This window comes from Phalacrocorax aristotelis, chromosome 9, assembly GCF_949628215.1.
Source record: "Phalacrocorax aristotelis chromosome 9, bGulAri2.1, whole genome shotgun sequence".
NCBI classification, from domain to species: domain Eukaryota; kingdom Metazoa; phylum Chordata; class Aves; order Suliformes; family Phalacrocoracidae; genus Phalacrocorax; species Phalacrocorax aristotelis.
The window spans coordinates 25,470,326-25,488,663 of record NC_134284.1 but is presented as its reverse complement, the minus strand read 5'-3'; the positions used below and the strand labels follow the sequence as shown (position 1 = coordinate 25,488,663).

General features: G+C 38.0%; 1 long non-coding RNA gene across 5 annotated transcripts in view; it reads left to right on the top strand.

The window, feature by feature from the left end:
- LOC142062039 (uncharacterized) overlaps positions 1-13,425 on the top strand; it is a 143,244-nt gene extending 129,819 nt beyond the window's left edge. For 2 of the 5 annotated variants that reach the window (XR_012662351.1, XR_012662352.1), the window contains exon 8: positions 10,906-13,425. This is a non-coding gene — a long non-coding RNA (uncharacterized LOC142062039). The remainder of the gene's footprint in view (positions 1-10,905) is intronic. The other 3 variants (XR_012662353.1, XR_012662354.1, XR_012662355.1) reach the window with 3 other exon arrangements.
- Positions 13,426-18,338: the final 4,913 nt, after the last annotated feature.

Sequence of the window (18,338 nt, the reverse complement as noted above, 5' to 3'; positions counted from 1 at the left end):
GGACAGTCTGCGTAATGGAAGGACAGGAGGAAGATTGCTAGATGTAATCATAGTTGTAGCAGAGAGTAAAAGACTGTTTAAAACCTAGTAGGGTACCTCCCTGATGTAGAAACACAGCCTCTTGTGAAGCTTACTGTGTTAAGATGCAAGGGAATCAGCCAGTGGTGCAAGGCTATCATCTGAAGTTGTCCACAGCTCTCTTGTTAAAAGCATTTCCCACTTTTCATTTCATAGACAAAGGACAAGGTCTGATGCCACCTGATGATACAGACCAAGAAAAACTTTAAGTCATTGCAGCTGTACTGATTTTAACCAGCTAGGGAACTGGCCATGAGTATTTGATGTGGCAGACTGAGACTGTGAGTGAAAGAGGTTATTTGCTGGAGAGCCAGTGTCTCCCTCTGCCTATCGCCATTGCATTCATTTCTCTTATTTAATTTTCAGCTGAAAACTTTTGCTTCATAACACAGTAATGCTGTGGTTACTTCCCCTACCAGCCTTCTTGCACCCACCTTAAGGGGGCCTGTTTCCCTATGTAAGCTTTATTCTAACAGCTAGAAAGGCTTTTCCTAACATCTACTCTAAGTTTTCTGTCACACATGAAGCTGATTACTTCTTGCCACCCTTTGATGGAAACAGGATAAGTGATGACTTTAAAATTTTTAAAGTCAACATTGGCTGATGTTTATCCTTCTGTCTTCAGTCTTCAGACCTATCAGTCTCTTTTTTCCTTATAGGTCACATTTTATAAATTTCCCCTTGTTTTTTGTCCTCCTCAGGACTCTTTCCAGTTTACCAGATCTTTCTTAAAATCAAGAAGCAAAAATAGATGTAGCAGGGGCTTTACCAGTCATTAGTAGAGTGGGATAATTTCCTTCCATGTTTTATGTAGTGCTTTCTTTTTAATAAACACAGAATTATATTATTCTGTTTTGAAACCTTCATCTGCAGTTGACTCATATTCAGTCTGTGATCCAACTTACCCGGTCTTTTCCTTTCCAGCTTTCCCTTGCTGATACTGTATATTTGATTTTCTCTTCTAACGCAGAGCTTTGGACTTTATAAAATTTCATCTAAATTATTTCATTCCTTCCCTCCCCCCCGCTAATTTATCACAACTACTTTGAATCTTCTTTTTCAAATTGCTTGCAGTCTCTTCCATTTCTATGCTTTGCCCAGGTTTTAGGACTATTTCCTGTTCCACCAAGTTATTAATGACTTCAGCTGTGCTGACACCTTCTCAAGCATATTCTTCTGGTTTGAAAATGAGCCAATGGCAGTCATTTTTTTCCACACAGTTGTATACCTATCTTATAGCAATATTATCTAGATAATATTCCACTAGTTTTCTTGGTGAATAAATTGTTTTTGAGAGAATATTAGTAATTTTTATGTTTATTTCCCTACCTTTATCCTTGTTTAATATTTTTTTCTTGAGTACAGCTATTCTAAAATATTTAAAAATTGTTCTTGTTATTTTACTCATCCATTTTCCAAGCATCTTCAGCTCCCTCTATCAAATTCTCCAGTTGGCAGTTAATCCAGTTCAACTATAACACAATTTCTTATCTGGTGAATAAGGCTCCTGGTTGGTGTTTGTTCTTTACACACTGACAAGCCAAGGGAACACTTTGTACAAAATGCAGTGTGTTGCTTCTAATAGTATGTGCCTGTCTGTCACAGTATCTTTCCTGTACTCATTCAATTAGGACTATATAATTTTGGCTGGTTTACAATATTTTTTTTAATTGCATTTCCTTCATCTGATGTTTTTCGTGGCTGACTTTCTGTTCCTTCAAGCCTAGCACTTGAACTCCTTGTTTTTAAAATGGCCTCTGTAGATTGAAATGTTTAGACTTACATATTTATTAGAATACCCTTTGATTTTCCTTGATATAAACTGGCTTAAAATATTTCAGCATTTATTTATTGATTTATTTATTTGTCTATCTACTTATTTATTTAATTTAGTCACCTCAGATAACATGGTGCTGATACTGTATTTCTTCCCTAGCAACAGCAAAGTTTCAGATTTTAGTAAAGTTCCACAAGAAAGGTGTGATATTAAAATATGTTTAATACCAAGCAGTCTATCTATTTTTAGATTTTATAAATCTTACTTTTCCTCGTTCCATTTAAGCTGGTTTCATAAACAGCCATTGACTTCAATAGTGCTAGAGTATTTTCCAGTTTTTAGATACATCTAGTAATTATTGTGGTACTTTTGTAAAGTAAGGCATTACTGTGTAAGGGTTTGAATAACAGATAGGGCTGTTAATATAATTACATTCATGCACAGATGCTGTAATGGATAGTATTTTTTTCGGCTCCTAATTTTGATGAAACTTTTCTGATGCATCGAAAAATACTTCCACAGTGATTGCATTAATAACTCAGTGCAAATGTACTTGGACATTAGACAGTGCTCTCTGTTGGGTCATTTTGTTCTATATCATGTCTTCCTCAAATAAGATTTGATGAGAAAGACCTTCATACTATAGTGAAAATAAAGCCACTGTCCAGCATGTGTTCTAGTTTTGTTAAAAACTGGCTTTCAAGAAACACTATATTATATTAATGGTATGATATTGTATGAAATGAAAGTTGCTTAGTCAGTTGAAAGCAAGCTGTGTAGCAGACATTAGAAGTCATGAATCAAGTTAGTCTCAATATAAATATGAGGGTATTTATTGTAAAAATGTATTATTATTTAGTTTTTCTTGCATTCTGGTTTCTAATTCTTTAAAATCCATTCTCTTCATGTTGTGAAGCTTGTTTCACAGTTGTGAAAACTAGAGATTTAGTTATTTTAAATGAAGTTTCCTACTCTTTAGTAATGACAGGACTCTTAAGAGCTGGAGATTGAAGGAAAACATGAAATGTTTGTGAATCATTCCATGACCATAATAGTTTCTTCAGTTATTATCTCATTGTTAAATCTCCTGGTAGGAAATACTTTCATTTTCTGAAACTAATACCTGTTTGGTCTTTGTGTTTTACTTTTGTGCCTGCAACTCAGACTTTATTGGATTTTGAACAGTCTTTATATCCCTCGAATAAAATAAGGTTTAGGCAAAATTAAATGAATCATATTTGTGAGTTATATCAGGCACCAAATAAGTAAGGGCTCACTCCTGTTTAAAATACTATAAATTTTTAATAATGTGGTATGGTTTGAAAAATAATGCTTGTTTCCATAATCACTATTTATTGAGTTGGTTGAAATTGCTTTTTTTTCAGAAAAGTAATGTTATATCAGCTCTGTTGCAGATTCATCTGTACTGATTAATCTGATTCACTAGATGTACTTGAATAGGACCAAGGAATTAAAAGAGTTAATATTACAAGATCCTTTGTGTCATCGTTTTTAAAGTAACTCAGTCTCAGACTGCAATCAAAATTAGAGACTTCTACTTGCAACTTTGCATATAAGTTTTCAAAAATGTTATGCCTATAATATTTATACTCTGTAATAAATATCTCCTTCTTCAAAAATTTATAATACCCTTTTCTGTCCAGAACAGCCTATTATTTCAATGGTGTCATATCACTTGTTTTTTTAAGCTGCCTTAATTGTTTTTATTTTAAGATGTATTGTTAGGTTAAGTGGTTTCTTCAGACTACATTTATTTTCTTTGATATGTGACATTACCCTAATGATAGCCTCTATGTTGAGGTCCTATGTTTGACTAAGTGATTTTGCTGAAACTGAAAGCTAAGATCAGACAAGGTTGCTTCTCAAGTCATAATTCTAGTAATTGAGTCTGTTTGTGTGATATGTATTGGCAGAACAGAATGAGTAATTTTGCAATGAATAATTTATTTGGTAAATGTAGAGTCTCATTTTACTTCAGTGTGTTATAAGAACAAAGCAGTTACTTTGAATTATTCATTATTCATATTTAACAAATTTTTATAATCAGAAAATGACTCTAAAATTGATTGATATTGATAATTTCCCTGGGAATTTTGACTCAGATAAATGTGAAACTGGAGTTTAATTGGTAAACTTTTGGTACACAGTAAACACAGTTTCTGCTACCAAATTGGATAAACTTTTTAGTGCCTGGCACTGTTGTTCATCATGTAATTTTAAAATATGGTTCCTATGAATACTTCTGCATCAGTTCAAAAGCTCACTTACATATAATATTTGTACCATATGATTGCTTGAGTGTTCATGGAAAGAACATATACACAAGATTTGAGCATATACAAGGTGAATTTGTTTAAAAATATGTGTGAAGGGGAAGAAACTATCAAGTTTATATTATTTCACTGAGCTTATAAATTATGTAACTTATAGTTTCATCCTGTTCCAATTCAAATCTACTCACTTCAGTGGAGGAAAGCTTTGTACCAAGTGCAGAACTGATTGGGAATGTGGAAAGGTCTGACGCAGCTTTCTGCTCTCCAAGTAGATGCAATACTGGCTGAACCTCTTGGCCTTGGTTCTTCCCCTCAGTCCCACTGCTTTGTGCTGCATCAGTGGAAAACTGTCTGTCTGAGAGTTATCCTGGGTGAGGCATCCCTGTAGCAGGTCTGTGCTTCTCTTTGCATGGTCTGCAGCTTATGGAGGTTAATTAAAAATCTTGGTGTCCCCAGAATTGGACAGTATTTTATTGGAACTGCTAGGATTTGTCTCCTATTGTAGGGGAATAACCCACCTTGGAAAGAAGAGGTATTGTCTATGTTTGATTAGCATGAATCTAAACTCCTTTTTGATCAAGCATTGCTTATGTAGTGTTTGATGTTTTAATGTTCAATCTAAGCTTAAAGGCAGGATATCTTGGCCATCGGTGTTATCCATTTAATCAAGGACAAACATTCCTTTTGAAAGAAACTAAAGGAGATTTGGCAAGAGAAAATAGCCTTGAGTTGTCCTTAGGTGACACAGGACCACATATGGATAAAAAGGGTTATGGTACTTCATCCATGAAGACCACCAGAGACTACCAAGGATCCCTGATGAGAGGAAAATGCACGGAAGGATCTGAAATGGAGCCAAGAGAAGTGACTTAATGCCATTACGCAACCTGTGTAGATTAGAATGAATATGTATTAGATAGGCAGAATGTGTATGAATTTATTGTATAAACATAACGAAGAAGCTGGCTTCGGTGTGCTTGGTTTGTGGAAAACCACTGAGCACCCAGGCTTGTGCAACCCTGAAATAAATAAGCAACGTCTCTCCTGAGTGTGTGATTATTGACTCATTGCACAGCGGGAGAATCTACTTTTCAGACAACGCCATGATGACATATAAAAATGAGATCTGTGCTTCCATCTTTTGCCTGCAGTTTACCAGAAGAAGGTGTGAAGGTTTAAGGTCATGACAACATCTTCCTGTCCTGCCAGAAAGACAATAGAGGCATGAATTTTTGTCCCTGGCAATTGGTTTGCTGCAATTAGCTGAGAGGGTTTTTTTTTGTCATGGTATTTGCTTTCTGAAGTGAACATTGTATATACCAGATAAAAACAAATGTTCTTAAAATAGAAATTGCTATCAGGAAAAGTTAAAAGTGCAATTCAGTCTTCAGCTATTCAGATACATGTCAAATGAGAAGCTCTTCAGAACTTAGTGAATAGAAAACAGTACGTGCAGGATCTCTAAAATGTTATGCTAGAAATAATATTCCTGAGGAAAAGAATAGATTTCCGTCTAAACACATAATGTGTTGCTGCACCTTTTCTTAGTATTAATGGGAACTGATTCCAACAATAAAAAAAAAGGGGGGTAATCTTTGGGGTCATTGCAGGTTTATTTAGGGTGAGACAGACATACTAAAGCCCAATGAAAACTTCAATGTTAATAAGGGAAAATAGCCAAACACATTTTTTTTGGTGGCTATTTTAAGAATTTCACCTGAGTTTTTCAAACCTCACCACCCCTTTCATTATTGTTAGTATCCTAATGAAAATGTGTTTTCAATCTCCGGCATTCCAAGATTGAAAGTAAATAATTCTGTCCTTGAACCATAGTGCAGATTAATTACTAGCTGGAAATTGTTCCTCTTGAACAGAGAATATGAAAGTTTTTAACAAAGAGAATATTCATTAATCTTGTGAGATGTTTTTTTTGGAAGACTGGTATGTATTTCTGAGGGAAGAAAACAGTAACAAGCTTTAGACAGAGAGCCAAATTTTCTGTATACTTGTATATTGCATGTGTCCCAAACAAGATGTTATAATAGTTGTGTGTCCTTGTAATGTCAAGTGCAATGTCTGGCTACTATGAAGCAGAATATATTTGTTCTGAGATGTTAAAGCATTAAATGTGCATTCTTGGACTGACCTGAATAGTTTTGTTTTAAAAAGACACTTTAAAAAATTAATTGCTAACAATCTGAAGAAAATTCTTTAAAAAAAGACAATGGAAATATGCAATAAGTAGACAGACATATATCACTTTAAGGGCTGTATAATTAAAATCTGTGTGTTTTCTATCAGGAAGTTTATTCCATATAGGAGGTGGATGGGTAAAAATAGATGTAAGTATGGGTATCTTTATTACAGTTTCTTAGATTTTTTTACTCAGTGTGTTTTAGTTGTGTTACTTCAGCATTAGGTGGAATGATGAGGGTGGTGAGGCAGTGGAACAGGTTTCCCAGGGAAGCTGTGTATGCCCCATCCCTGCAAGTGCTCAGGGCCAGGTTGAATGGGGCTTTGAGCAACATGGTCTAGTGGAAGGTGTCCCTGCCCTTGGCAGGGTGGCTGGAACTAGATCATAGAATCATAGAATCGTATCCCTTCCAACCCAAACTGTTCTGTGATTCTATGATTCTGTGATGTCATCGCAGCTCCAGCTTACTTGCAACATAAGGAGTGTTGCTCCAGAAGCATACCAGCTCTGAGGGAATGCTCTAGTCCTCTTTAGCTTGCTTTGTCCTTTGAATTCATACAAGGCACTATGCCCTGTGTGTATTATATGTGTTCTGCTTTGATCCATAGAGTATCTGAGTCTGTTGTAGGCTGTAGGTGGCAAGCTTCGTTCATAGCCTTTAATTTCAGAGCACTGCTTTTCTCTTAGGAATCTGTGGAGCAGTTTCTCATAGCAGCAAAAATTGTGAATTTTCCACAAATACTAATGAACTTTGGAGATGTAGACTAAAGATCTGAAATTTCCCACTGTTCATTTATCGATAGGATAAAATTAGATAAAGGTTCTCTGACAAAGAACATTTAGGAACTTGCAAAGTCTTCCTTGAAGAACTCTGAAGTTGGTACTTTGGACCAGATGAATACTAGAACATCATAGGTGGGGGAAATGAAGAAAGAAATAAATTTTCAGGGATACTAAAGACTGCAGATCATACAGGCTAAAACTATGAGAAAGGAAAAATATCACATTAGGGAAGAATAAAGGTGCTAGAAAAACCAAAATAAGTAGGAAGATAAGGCAACATAATAAACTAAGATTTAATGAATTAATTTTCTGCTGACTTATGCCCCTAGAAGGGCTGTGCTTAGCACACCTTAGAACTCTGCATTTGCCACAGAAGTATTTTTTTGTGTGGCTGCATACCCAACGCAACAGGTACTTGGTCGATACTTGGACTAGAGCTAACAGCAGAGTTCAGGTTCATGGGTGATAGGAGAGCAGTGTGAGGGCAGGAGTGTTTGTGGTCACTACCATCAAATGGTCGCAAGAACCAAGCCCACATACTTAACATTTACTGCCAGGTAATGCTGAGTTAATGGGAGCAAATGCTTGAAATGAATTTCTTGCTGCCATCTTGTGTCTAAAGGCAAAATGACAAGGAAATTTCTAGAGTTCCAAGTACTGATTTTACACTCGACATCAGGATATTCCTCTTATTCCTCTTAATACCAGAGTGTAGACAAGGGCCAGTCCTAATAAGAAAGTTTTTAAGGTTTGTCCTTGAGAAGAATGGGAAAGTGTAATTTAGCTTGTGCAAGAGATTCTGTGAATTTTCAGTGAGAAGTACTCAGTAGAATGGCAGCTAAGGTGTTAAAAGTTGGTCTCCCTAAGCCTATTACCAGCAGAGAGTTTTATGAGGTGCCAGAAAAAATGCTAGTAATACCACTTCCATGGTAGACAAGGTGGAGCCTGTGCTTGCAATATTGGTCTGCCTATTAACTTTCTCCATGAACTCAGACATAGTACACCTTCTAGCAGTTTTTTACCATGCTCCAGAAAGATCCCAAAGAGCTGTTGCCCTGTTGTGTATAATTTAATAGGAAAAACGTTGTAGCCTACAATAGGGTACTTCACAGTATGATCTGACTAACTTAGATGAATATAATATTACCTGTTATATAAGTTTTAAATTCATTTCCTTCACAGTCCTCTTCTTCAATCCACCTGTTCTTGCTTGTGAACCTTTGCTTCCCTGTGCTTCCATTCTTAAATCCTGCAAATACCATACGATCTTTAACTCTTCCCCTTTTCAGCTGAACTGAAGCTTTTGTTTGATGGGAAGGGCTGTTACTCTGGGCTGCTCTACAGAGAAGCAGTGCATTTTCCATTTGTTTTCAGAAGGCCAGCTATGAGAGACAGCAGAAGTTGACTGCTGCTGTAGCAGTTTTTGTGGCAGGAAGTGCTCTGAGTTGTTGCTTAATGCTTACTGCTAACTGTGATTATGATGACCCCACCCCATACATCCATTTACTGCAACAGCTTTATTGCAAACATCTGAAGAGGCTGTGACATCCATATTTACATTGTAATGAATGAATACAGTGGTAGTAAGAAAATGATGAAGAAAGACAATGCAAAATCAGTTCACCTAGATAAGTGGGTTGAAGGGAAAAGATTTTCAAAGTAAAGGGATGATCTTGCACTGAGAACAACCCGCTGTGTTCTCTGGTCCATGAAACCTCCACATCTAGATCATTCAGTTCTATAACAAATGTTTGACTTTCTTTCCAAGCTGTACCTGATCCATCATGAGTTTGTTTGCCAGTGGGGTATGGCCGTGTCTTTTTGGGTTATTTTTTGAAGATCCACATTTATGCTCTCTGCACACCCAAACCTCTTCCATCTTTATCTAACAGAGTCAGTGCAGTGTGAGAAATTGGTACACATCTTCCTCCTCCCTGTCAAACACATAAACATCTTGGGGGTTCTTGGCTTGAAAAAAATGTTCTGTGATATTCAAAGTCAAGTCAGTCAATGGAACTTAATGTTTTTGGCTTAAATCAGTGATGACTGAGGTCTGTTGACTTTAATGAATTTATGTCTGCACAGAAGAGGGTTGGAATTATATAAGTGCAGAAAACATCTCTTCATTCTGTAGGGTCTGGAAATGTTGTTGGCGTAATCCACTGGAACAAACTACCCAGGAGAGAAGTGAATTCCCTCTCTCTTGACATTTCTAAATAAGACTAAATGCCTTTATGAAAGATATATTTTATTCAAACAGAAATGATATGGCTCAGTGCAAAAGTACCTGGATGAAGCTCTGTGGCCGGTGTTATACAGTATGATGTCTTTTTGGACCTCAAAAACTAGTGTTCTTCAAAGTTTTTTTGATTTTGTCTTCCTTTTTGCACTCTCATGTTGTTGGTTATATTTGTTGCTTCTTAACTATGACTGTAGACTTTTGGGGAGCCAAAAGTCTTTCTGGAAAATTGCGTGCAGAAGGACTGTAGAGAAGCTAGTAAGTCTTTGAGGGCTACCTTCCTGCTGACAGTAATACTGAATACTTATTGACATATTGAGGCACTGAAATGAGAAGTCATTTTCAAAATAATGTGGAAGTCACTGTAACATGCTCAAGACATATTTAATTGTAGGTGAAATAGCAGACAATGTTCATTAGACATGGACCACCCTTAGAGTTCAGTGCTAGCGTGGTTTGAGGTGGCTTTCAAGTTCTACTTCTCAAAAGCTATGATTTGACCTTGGTTTTTTTCACTTTCAGTCACACATTACAGTTTCAGGTAATATTTGGTTCTGAATTTATAACTTATCCTTGCAACACTGAACTCTGATATTCGCATATTTTTTTGGAGATGAAAGTTAGCTGCTGGCACATGGCACAGAAGAAAACAGCCTCCTGAAATAAATGTCTGGACTTAACATCCATCCTCAGACTGGATCAGTTTAGCAATGGCAAGAGTCCATTGGTAATCAAACTGCTAAGAAAAGAGTGATAGAGTTGCTACTTTTCTTGAGTTAAATAACTGAAACCAAGACTTGGGCTCAGTCTTTGGTGCATCTGTATCAATCTGTAAATAGAGTTGGCTGTATTTCTAGAAGGAGTTATTTCAACAAATATACAGTTGGCTTTGCAAATCTAAATACAGTGTGAGGGGAAGGGAAGGGGAGACTACATTTCAACCGACCATTAGGAAAGAGGTTATGTCACATAGAATAGGGATAATTTAAATGCTCCAGAATTGCCCTAGCTATGGATACACTTTCTCATGAAAGATTGGAATTGAGTACAGCTAGAGACAGCTAGATGTCCCAGAGCATGCATTCTTCACTGATACCATTTCAGGATGATGAGGTAAAGGCTTTGCTAATGTAATGTTTAGATGTGCCCTCTTTTATGAGAGAGTGCAAAATCCTAAATGTTTGTGCTGAATTACAGGATCTGTTATTACTGGATGTTAGTGTATCTCAGAAAAAACCCCAGTGACCTGGGAGGAACCGGAATATGCTAAACAACCATTTTTTAAAAACCAGTACTTAATAAAAGCGGTTTCCATAGGAACTCAAATACATGAGAACTGACGAGGTTTTTTAGGGACATTATGACTGGCATATAATAGCAATAATAGCTGTTCTTATATCATCCTTATGTATGCTGTGTGTGTTTTGTTTTCCTGATATTATTTTTCAGAATAATACCTGCACTGTATTTTTTTAATTTCAGACATGTCTCTTTTTGCTACCCCCTTAATTTTCTGTGAATTCATTCTTATTATTTACAGAAAATTTAGTTAAAAAGAAGTATGGACTGAAAAGTTTGGGATTTTCTTGGACCATTAAGGAGTCGTATTATTGCAGATTCCAACTTGAATCCAGGCCAGGCCAGCAGAGGAAGTCTTTTAGAGCTGGTAAGAAAATGCCAGATGTGCTGATAAAAAATTGGATATGCAGATGGAACCAGGATCATCCTCCAGTACATTTTCTAATCACCTGTTATTTATCAAAGCCAGGGCCATGTGACGTAGTTTCAGTATCTGGTTCCTACTTATGGTGGATTGCTCCTGGTGTCCAGATTGTACTCAGTAAGCTGGCAATCACTCTTCAGCTTTGCAACCTTGTTAGCAGTCTCGTGTCTAAGTCCATGTACAAGCAGGATATCATTCTTTTGCATCTGTATTTCCATTCATCTGGATTCCTTTCATTTGTTTCATTATTGCTCTACTCATTCTTGGGTAAGATAAAGTATTCTGTACTTATTAATGATACTGATTCCTTTGACATTTCTGAGGCAGGCATGAGTGAAAAAGCCGTTACAGGTTGTCCAGCCTGCTAGGAGATGGACTGATCCAGGTTTTGTATTGGGAACTGCTCTGGAATTCAGCTTCTGAGACCTTCTGGTCCAGCTAAGCATCTGGCAAGGACAAGTGTCCCCATCTTGCCTGCCTACAATTTCTCTCACCCCTTAACTGTGCAGATGGTGCTACCTGGGGTATGTATATGTATTAGCCTCACATTTACGAATTAGTATATAGTGTGGTTTTCCTCAATGATGTATTTAAGGAATGCATGAGGATCACTTGTACATCTGCCCCTCCACAGCAGTACAGAAGGTACTGTATTATTCTTCAGATAATGGAGCTGTATGTGCTCACAAAATTTGCAAAACAGTTCTTTGACAGAAGTGATTCTCAAAGATAATTCCAAAGTCCTTGTCTCCTAATGGTGTAGATTTCCACTGAGACTTCCCCTTAAAGAGAAATCATTTGGTTTATCAGTGTGACAGACCCATTTAATAATAAAAGCCACTGGAAATAAACATAATGTTTTTTATTGGTGTTTCTACACATTGAACTGTAGGGGGAGGTAAGGTCAGATGTTGAATATACAAGGCAACAATTGACAAAGTAATGTACAGCATTTGTTTGGTGTCCAGCCAAAGATTTGCAGTGCTTTTAAAATGGTAACGTACATAGCAAATATTTGATGTGCCAAACCACAGAAGACAGTTCATGATGGTTATGGAGTGGAAGAGACTGTGAGTAGTCCCTGTAGTGTATTTACTATACTGTACATTTTGCACATGCTATTTATTATACTGCTAGTAATATGTTTGTAGTCCCTTTTTTCCCATAGTATATTATCGTGAACAGAGACCCAGTGGGAGTGTTTTACTTATTGTGAAATAGGAGTTGTGCTTCTTGCTGTCCCTTTCCTTCGGTAAAAATCAAGTTAGCATTTTCAGGAATGAACTATGCAGAAGTGTTTTATTACCGTATAGAAGATAGTTCTGGGAACAAAATTAGATGCAACAACATTAAAAAAAAAAAAACCAAAGCAAAAAAACCCAAACAAAAAACCAGCAGTGACACCCCAAACCCAGAGAGAATTGTGCTAATTAAGAAATCAGAGAAAGCTGATGTTTTAAACTTCTCCTATTCTCTGTTCATTTGCTTGCTTATTTCTCTATTCATTTTCCTACCACCACCAGCACCACCATTAATTTCTTTCGTATTGCCTTTTCTCATTCTGACATGTCTACACTTCAGTCTTCTGCTCTGATGAAGACATGATCTGGCTAGCTGCAAACTCACCAACTCACTTGCCAGGAGCAATGCAGCCACACCAAGCCAGAGCTCAGCATATGCCAGTCACCTCTGCAGGTGGGAATGTGACTTCTATGCTTCTGCTAATGCCTACACTGGGTGCTACATCACTGTGCTGTGTAGACATATGAGAAAGGCTTTCTGGGGGGCTGTCGGTGTGTTTTGTTGTCACTTGGTATTTATTTTGTGTGGCCAGGCTCCCCGGAGCAGGCCTGAGTGCTTGCTGTATAAAGCTGACCCTCCATTTCAAAACTGCCTGTGAGAAATCCTGACTTTTACATCTGTTTTTTTCCTGTAACCTAGACTGGATGATCACTTAGGTTTTGTTCTGTTTTCACTTGCACTGGTAGACCTAAGCAAATCAGTTGGATTCCAATTCAGGGAAGCTTAATGTGTTTTTAATGTTACCCTCAAAAACAATTAAAACAAAAAAGTCGTTTGTCTAGAAGTGCCTGATTTGAGTTATTACAGAGATCTCTAATGTCTAAATGTGGATTAGTTTTCAGTACAAAAAGGTCCTACAAGACTGAGACTTCTGTCCTTCAAGTACTTGGGCTGCTACTTTAAATCTCTGAGTGTCCTGTTTGAAGGTGGGACTCTCACTTGCTTAATGTTAAACATGTGCCTGAGTGTCACGCTGAAGTCTGCAACTTTATTCTCAGGGCATCTATGATTTACTGTGTGTGTTTGCCAGGCAACTTCAAACAATGCACCTTTATTCTGTTTACAGCAGCTATGGATCCATTTCTCTGTGTTTGTGGAAATCCACATTTGGCATTTTCAGAGATGCCTGAGCCAAGCTCAAACCTCAGTGTTTGGATATGGGGTGATGGTAGACACATGTCCTGTCAGTTCCACAGTTGTTATTTTTTAAATGTATTTGGTTATACACTGGGCTTGTATAGTGAAAACAAAGCTTTCATTAGTCTGGTTTGGGAGGTGCTGTGGGCAAAGATGTGGGAGAGGAATGATAGAAAAGGATCATGGGGAGGGAGGCAGGGAAGAACGAAGGAGGGCAATCAACCAATGGTGCTACAGCAAGTGAGGGCAAAAATTCTGGAGGCAGCATTTCAGAGATGAATGATTAAGAGCTGTTTCCCTCCCAGCTCCTTTGGAGAAATGAAGAAGTAGAGTGGTGATCCAGATGTGTTCCTGAGTCTGGGCTGCAGGTACATTTCTGCCTATGTGTGAGGCTGCGTAGCCTGAGCAAGAAGCTTTAGGAGCCTGGAGTTTAACCTTTTAAAGTATCCTTTCTCATGCTTGCAGTTTCCCAGATGGTAGGAAGAGGACACCAGGTCCCTTCCATAGGTGGGCTCCTCTGAATTTCAACGAGAGGAAATAAAGGGGCCAGAAGGATCAAACTGAATGGAAAATGGTAGTCCCTTCGAGACTGTATTTTAAATTAAATTAAAATTAATTTATTTTGATACTGTTTTTTATAGGTTTTGTAATGTCATGGGAACTGATCAACTCGACAAAGCCCATCCATATTCCTCTTTGCTAAGGATGTATTTCACAAATCAGAAGCTGAAACACTGAGTAATTACAATGCCTGGATCTCAGCCAGACAGGGTCTGGGACCGAGTGGCTGACCAGTCACATCTGTTCTTTGCCTTCTCTACAGGACCTCTTCCCAGGTTAGGAGCAATAATGAACTTAACCAAAATAGGGATAATATATGGTGATATGCAGAGCATGGCAGGAAAGTGGGCTGGAGTTTTCATGAGCCTGAAAAGGAAGAGAACCTAAGCTGTAGGGAAAATATCTCTCTGAAGATGAAGGGCAGGATTCACAACTGATGTACATCTCTGCAACTTGGCATCAGTGAAGCTATGCTGATTTACACCAGCTGAAAAATCTGGAAGGGAACAATGCACTTTTTGTTTAATTTTTATTTGCTCCTCAGACCATCCGTCACATTCAGTTGGAGAGGAATAACATTTGGTAGATGTTTAGTCTTGATTTTTTTTTCCTGAAATGGGAAGTGAATTAAATGAAGTGAAGACAGAATAAGGCAGTTTTATTATTAGAGCTAGCTGAACAGTCTGAAAAAAATTTAAATTAAATAAAAAAGATTTTGTCAAATAATGTTTTTGACATCATAGCAAAATACGGGCAAATGCATTATTTCTTATAAAAATTGTTAATAGAAATTTGGAGAGGTAGATTGAGCTGGATATGACTAGATTTACAGAGTTTGCTGTATGAAACTCTCTGGCTAATTCATCCTTTCATAGTATATGTTACCTAACCTCTGCCTGTTGCAGCTTTATCATCCACTGGCATCACTGAGTGCTGAATGGCATCAGAAAACCCAAGATCCAAGGATTATCAGTTCTGTTTTAGGGACTGAAAGGGAATTTTGACTGACATCTGCTTCTACCTGCTGAGCTCATTTTGCTGCAGTGGCTGAAATCACATGCTAATACTGCTGTGTACCCTTTACAAATGGCTCATTCTGAAGAGAGTGTGGTAGAGTAGTGGCTTACACAGAGACAGGAGCACTGTGCCAAAGCAATAGAAACGATTTATGGACTGAGGTCCATGCTCACCCAAAGGAATAAGTGGTTGTGAGGGGCTCCTTTCAGTTTCTGCCTGAGGTGGAGGAGAAGAACAGGCAATGCCGAACTGCTGGCTCTCTCATGTGCAGGCAATGTTAGACCAAACAGGGCTGAGGACCTGGCAGACTTTTTGTCCATCACTGCAAAATGCTGGCTGATGCATCAGCACTGGCACAGAGCAGGAAATGACTGGTGCCAGCAAAAGCTTTTGGAGCAGGTCATTTCCCCAGTGGACCAAGGGATTGGATTGAGACTCTAGGACTTCCCATTTAGGACCTGTTCTGCTGCTGTGGAATACACATATGAAATGACCATTATTCCAGCCTGACAGTAGGTCACAGTCCAACCTGCACTGACTTTAAAAAAATCCCAGTTTTTCAAAGGGTGCTGTAATTTAATGTGGGAAAAATATTCCTAAAATATTATTCTCAAGCCTACCAGCCAAGCTGTACAAACTGCCCTTGCAGTCAATGGGAAATACTTTTGCAGGAAACGCGCTTCCTCTTTCATAGACAATTTTTCAATTCTAATTTTTATATTTTGCATCCCAAATCAGAATAGAAAAAAGGTGTGTGATATTTTCAACAAGATGCAAGTTAAAAAGCCCAAAACCTGTTCCAGGAAAGTCTCAGTGAATTTGGAAACAGTGAAGAAGCCAGGTTTACTTCCCAGGCAGCATGGCTAGGGCAAATAGGTGGGGAGGCTGGGGAGCAGACCACCTTGCTACACAGCAAGGCAAGTGGGGCGGGGCTTTGGTGAACCAGCTACCAAAAAGCCTCAACATCAGGGAATACCCAGTTTTAATCAAGTTTACCCAGTGTGAGCATCAGCTTAGCCCAGTGTGAACTGCAGTGGGAGAGGAAATGCCATTGAGGACAAATTTAAATCCCTTTTCTTCCATCATGGGGAACTGATGGTAGAAAAACAAGATTTGCTGGCAAATCACTTTGTGAAGAAAGTGGAAGAGAAATGATCGGCTCTGGCTTCTGATGATGGGTGAGCAAGATTTGAGAGTTCACTTTACTTGACCTACAATCTGCCCATGGAATGTACATTTTGTGCAAGTGTGGTAGGCAATTTAGTGTTATGACCTTTACCAAGACAGGCAGTGAGGTTCAGCTGCGTTGAGAGTGGGGAGTTTCTTCATAGCACATAGCAGCCCAAGTGAGTAAATATTATGTGGGTTGTGCAGGTACACAGTAGTACACCAAATGTTGCTTACATGGCTTTAGAGGTGTTTAGTCTGATTCAGTGGCTACCCAAAACGTTGAGTGCCAGAGACCTATATAGCAGTATGCTGCTCTTGGAAGCATAGTTCCTGAAAACATAAATCCCTGTGTGTGGTTACTGCACAACCAGGATCTGACTCATTGCTTCGCAAAGCACTTTTAGTTCCCTTGGAAACATGATGATATGCACTATACAAACCCGGTAACCATGCTACTCCAGTAACAGTCTACTATCTCAGAGCTGTCAAGAAAACTTTGTTCTCTGTTATCCACACCATAGCCACTAGGAACTTCACATGACAACCCAAACAGGATCTTGTAGCTCCAACCACTCTGAATCCATCCCCTTGGTGTTCCAGTTGATGGGGAGCTCTCAAGAGGTGTTAGCAACATATAGTCTGCAGCACAGTATTGCACAGTTTTCTTTCCATACAGTAGGGGGTAGTAAAATACTCAGAGACTACATGTGCAAGGAAAGAGCACCAAATAGTAGAGCAACTGAACGGAAAACAAACAAAATATCTATTTTTAAACTGAGCTAAATCCATGTAATTTTAAATGGGGAACCTTTTGAGTCCTTGTAAAACAAGTTCCTTAAGTGTTCGAATGATGCTATTTAAATGGGTAATGACTTGGCCTATAAAGAAAAACATATTAATTAATACACTTTCAGGATGAAAGTATTAAACATTTTAATTGTGCTCTGCATGTTTAGGATGCAAACAAAAGTGCTCATTGTGAACCTGCCAATTAAAGTAGCTGCCAGTAGGGAAAGGAGACGTGCCTGTGGCTTTCTTTGGGTTAGCTGAGGTTACATCTACAACTAACGCACAGGTTCTTAAAGAAGTTTGGCATCTGAATGCATGAAAATCCCAAGCAATACTCCACTCTTGCTATTAAAAGTTTTGTAGCTGTTTTGCTCTGACAACAATGTCTACAGAACAACATCAGGGCTTTGAATTATTATTTTTTTTTTTAAAAGATATATAATGCATAAAGAATGCAAAGGGCTGTCTGAGACATCTAAGAACCCAGTTACAGGACTGCTCTCGAGCTGCAGAGTACTCTACATGGCCATAATGTAGTCCAATGGGTAGCTCATAAACCATCGAGGAAACCCAGAGGAAGCTGATGTGCTTCTAGTCAAGGAATGGGTTAGAACTTCACTGTTTTGGAGCTTAGAGTTTTAAAGCAACAATGTCATTTCTATTAAGTCATTGTCTGCATATTTCTATAGTATCATTTAACAACACGCAGAGTATTTCAGGAACATCATGTCTCTCTTCCAAACAGTGTAGAAACACCAGACTTTTCATTTTCTTAAGGATTCATAGAAATGCATAATTTGTGGAATTGGTTTCTAGTCATGTTCTCCTACCACCTGAGCCTGATAAGACCTAAATCCCAGCTAACTTATTCCAATGTATGTTAAGAGCAATCTGAATGACTAACACACAAGGCACACTGGCGTAGAAAGCTGTGAAGAGCTGAGAATCTGGCTCGGTGTTCCCTATTGCAGGAGGAAAGCTGTATTTAAATCCGTATATGAAATGGAAGATATTTATTTTACGTTTCTGCAAAGGTTTTAAAAAGTTAGAATTAAACCTGTATTTCTATCTCAGCTGATGGGGCTTCATAGGAAGACTCTGAGGAAGATATAGAAAACTTTTGGTAAGTGTATACTGAATTTGTGTTATATAAGGCTTTCCATTTTATTGGTAACTATTACTAAAGATTCTGAATTAATTTTAAAAAACAACCTGTAAGCCAAATCTACTTTATTTTCAAGAATCTCTAGCTACCACTCACATATTCTTGCCAA